The following is a 4,583-nucleotide window of genomic DNA, read 5'->3' on the forward strand; positions in this document are numbered from 1 at the left end:
TATTCTGTGGAAAAGATCTACTAAATTCATTCAGTGGTAACGAGTGTCCTATAGAAACGTTCTGTTTTGGGTCTCCCAAGTGTATTTGCATTGTAATAAAAGACACAGCCTTAAGTTTTAGGAGTGACTCCGGACTTCACAGTGTAACTGATCCCAGAGCCTGTGGGAGGTATACTGGGATGGAGGGACAGGGGGACTGAGGGCCATCTCAGGACTCCTGAAAGAATAACACATCATCAATCCGCTTTGGGGACTGGCACTTACTGCCGTCCTCCTTAGCCACTAACCGCTGTTTGTTCCACCGTCCTGCTCCTCTCCGCCATAGCTCCACCGCTCACATCTCACTTAGTACGACATTTTGTGTCCTTCCTTTTTTTTTTTTTAAGATGTTATTTTATTTTTAAGTAATCTCTCCACCCAACGTGGGGATCGAACTTACAACCCTGAGATCAAGAGTCACCTGCTCCAAGGACTGAGCCAGCCAGGCACCCATCTTTGTGTTCTTCTACTGTGGCCAAATTTGTGTCTGTCTTGCTGAGAGTGTAGATTCTTCGGGGTTAGGGATTGGATCTCTCCTTTCTGGTGTTCCAAAGTGCTTGCTACCAGGGGCTTTGTAGTCAAGCCAGGAAACAATACACCTGGTAGGCTACCTCAGAGCATTTTCCCAGTCTTCTCTGTCTCCACTTAGTTTTGTGTGGCAGACTTTATTTCCAAAAATAACCACAGCACCATTTCTGCCCCCATATGCTCTTCAGAATCTTGCCATTCCCCATCAAGAGGTAGTCTATTTTCTTGCCCCTTGAACCTAGGTAGAACTTTGTCTCCATGAACAGACTGCAGCCAAGTGATGCTGTGGCTTCCAAGGTTTCTAAAAGGCTCCTCTTTGGTCTGCCTGGCATCCTCACTTTAGGTAACTGTCCCCCTAGAATTACCATCTTTATGTTTCTTACTCCTTCTATAGAAGCCTGCTCTTTGGAAGGCTTTCACCTGGCTATCTCTTCATAAGCTCACCCTTGAAACCTAGTTACCACCACACTATGAGGAAGCCCAAAGTAGTCTGAGACCACGTGGAGAGGTCCAAACAGAAAGGAAACCACACCCCCCACCCCAAGCCAGTAGCCAGCATCAAGTGCCAACCATGTGAGTGGGCAAGTCTTCAGATGATCCCAGTGCCAGGCTTGAGGTCTTCTAGCTGAGGCCCCAACACTGGGGCAGGGACAAACCATCCTTCTTATGCTCTGTTCAAAATCTTCATGTGTAGTAAATGGTTGGTTTCTCCCACTGTGTTTGGGTCAATTTTTTACACAACCCTAGTAACTAGAACACTGCGATAATGGACTAGCACTTCTCTTTGGGACTGGACTTTCTTATCACTCAGGCTCCTTGTACAGAAAAAGGAAGCATGGACACGCTGTGTTCTCTTCCCTCTCCCAGTTAACCCGCCCTCATTCCTTCTACTTTCTCCCCAGCTTTATTAAAGTGTAACTGGTATATAAAAGTTGCACATAGGGGCGCCTGGGTGGCTCAGTCGGTTAAGCATCTGCCTTCTGCTCAGGTCGTGGTCCCAGGGTCCTGGGATCGAGCCCTACGTTGGGCTCCCTGCTCAGTGGGGAGCCCGCTTCTCCCTCTCCCTCTACCTCTCCCCCTCCACTCATGCTCTCTCTCTCACTCTTTATTTCAAATAAATAAAATCTTTAAAAAAATAAAAGTTGCACATAATTAATATATAAATAGAGTGAGCTTGGATATATGCATTTATTTGTGTTACCATCCCCACAATCCAGGTAATAAATACATCCTTCACTTCTACAAGTTTCCTTGTGTCCCTTTTTTTTGATGGGGGGGGGGTAAGAGCATTTCACATGGGACTTACCCTCTTAAATTTTTGAGACTCTAATTTTTGACTGTAGGTACTATGCTGTACAGCAGATCTCTGGTACTCGTCCCTCTCATATAACTGGAGCTTTATACCCGTTGAGCTTCCCAAAGCCCCCATCCTTATCGGCTGGTAAACACCCTTTTATTATCTACTCTATACCTTTGACTATTTTAGCCTCTTAATAGATGAATCGAGCAGTATTTGCCCTTCTCTGACTTATTTCACCTTCCATAATTTCCTCCAGGTGGATCTCTGTGGTCACAAATGGCAGATTTCCTTCTTTTTTAAGGTCGACTAGTATTTCACAGCTTGTATATTCCACATTTTCTTTCTCCCTTCATCTGACGATGTACTTTTGGGTTGTTTCTAGATCTTGGTTATCATGAATAATGCTGTAATGAACATGAGAGTGCAGATAGCTTTTCGAGACCCTGATTTCAGTATTTTGGAATATCTACTCAGAAGCGGGATTGCAGGATCATATTCTCAGGTTTTCTGAGGAACTGCCATACCGCTTTCCGTAATGGTTACACCATCTTGCATTCCCATCCGTGCCAACAGCGCACGAGGGTTCTGATTTCTCGGCAACCTCACCGACCCTTGTTATCGCTTGTCTTTTGGACACTAACCATTCTAACACATGTGATGTGATAGCTCACTGTGGTTTTGATTTCCGTTTCCCTGATGCTGAGTGAGGTGGAGCACATTTTCATGTCCTGCTGACCAGCTGAATGTCTTCTTTGGAGAAATGTCTATTTCGGTCCTCTGCCCATTTTTTCACTTGGGTCATCTGTGTTTTTGCTATTGAGTTTTAGGAGTTGCTTACATATTTTGGAAATTAACTCTCTGTCAGATAGATTGTTTGCAAATATTTTCTTCCATTCGACAGGAGGCCGTTTCATTCTGTTGTTTCTTTTGCTGTGCAGCTTTTCGGTATAAGGTAGTTCTACTTTTCTATTTATGCTTTTGTTGCCATTCATCCCTTCTTCATATCGGTGCAACTTCATTTCCTCAGAAATGCCCTCCCTCACCACCTCCCATGCTAGCTCAGGTCGCCAAGCACCAGCTTAGCACCCTTTGCATTTTTTTCTTCACCCAGTTTCTGATCATCCATTTGTTTGCGGTTATTAATGAAACATTGAGCTCATGAGGGGAAGGTATCCCCAGTCTGGCTCACCGTGATGTTAGGCCACTTAGCACATCACTGGGCACAAAGAAAGTTGCCAACTGAATGAGCTGGGACTTGCCCAAGGTCCTACATTAAGTATTAGATCTGAAACCAGAATTCAGTGTCCTAATGCTCAGATGAAGGCTTTCTCTGCTAAGCCATTTGCCTCCACTCCAAACCTTGTTGCTTTTTTCAGTGCCAAAACTTCTGACCATCTACAGATTAAGGCATGGTGTCTACAGCCTCTCCTCAAACCAAAAACATTCCATCTTCATCTCAACAGCCACCTTCTTGCCAAAATAAGCCAGGAAAGGTTATGGGAGTGCCTGGATTCCAGCAGGAGTTGAGCTGGTCTGAGAAGAAAAACAAGAGAAAAAGGAAAGATCCCAAATTGTTGATTTGTTTAAACGTCTCCATAAACTTAACAACACAAGGAAACCAACGGAGACAAACTTATAATGAAGTAATCAGCCGATGAAGCTAATATTCCAGTAACGTGACATGATTCCCCACATTTCATGGGGTAGATATGAATAGGGTCATTAAAATATGGCCATTGAGGGGAGGGAGAGTTTACTTTTTCTGTCTCCTTGGAGTCTGTGTTCTGAAAGCTCAGCAGGAATTTAAACAAATAGCATGGAGGAATGAATGGTGAATCCCATCATATTTAAAGAAAAAGCCCCGCTCAAACTTTTCTTCCCTTTAATAAATGCATTGGCTTCTGCAAGTTTTGCTTTTTAAAAACCCTGCGGGTTTTTTTCCCCCGTCTGGAGAACCTATTTGTGAAAAACAAAATTAGCATCAAATTGTTCTAATATTGTTCTGAGTATTTTTTCTCTAGGTCAGGAAGAAATTATTAACTTCTCTCATATAAGTGAATGTAAGGAGAAAGGAAGGAAGGTAGGGTGATAGGGAATGGGGACCATAATGTTCCTTCCCTCTTTGATTAAAACGTGAAAAATAGAGTTAGGGAAATTGTCAATGGTATCTGGAAAGATCTACTGACCGAAAGGGATTGTATCAGTAAAATGGGTTTGTGAAGATCACACCCCCAAGGGGAGTGCAGAATTGCCTCTCTGAGCCTTTGTTTCTCCTGCATTCCGGACAAGATGCAACAGTAGGAAGGGAGACTGAAGGGAGAGATGCTCCCACTCCTCTCAACTGGGCCAATTTCGTTGAACTAATGGTACAACCCACTGAAATTCACGCAAGATGGTGGTTCAGCGCTCTGACCTTGGACAAGTTACTTAAATTCTGTAAACCTCAGTCTTCTCACCTGTAAAATGGAGAACCAAACTCAGAGTTTGGTAGGTTAAATAATATAAAGGAATTACTACGTGTCACCTAGTATATAGTGTTTCACAAATGTTAGGAAGAAACATCAAAAAATCCCCCAATGAAGCACTCTTTCGGTGAGAACCCTCAGCACAGAGAGAATGGTGGCCCCCGAGGAGTTGGGGGACACTTCAACCCGCTGCTCCCATGCTCCTGAAACCAGGCAGCTCATTTCTGGGGATTGGTGTGGCTCGAGGGCCC

This window comes from Leptonychotes weddellii, chromosome 3 (assembly GCF_054177405.1).
Source record: "Leptonychotes weddellii isolate Sample4059 chromosome 3, ASM5417740v2, whole genome shotgun sequence".
In the NCBI taxonomy this organism is placed as follows: domain Eukaryota; kingdom Metazoa; phylum Chordata; class Mammalia; order Carnivora; family Phocidae; genus Leptonychotes; species Leptonychotes weddellii.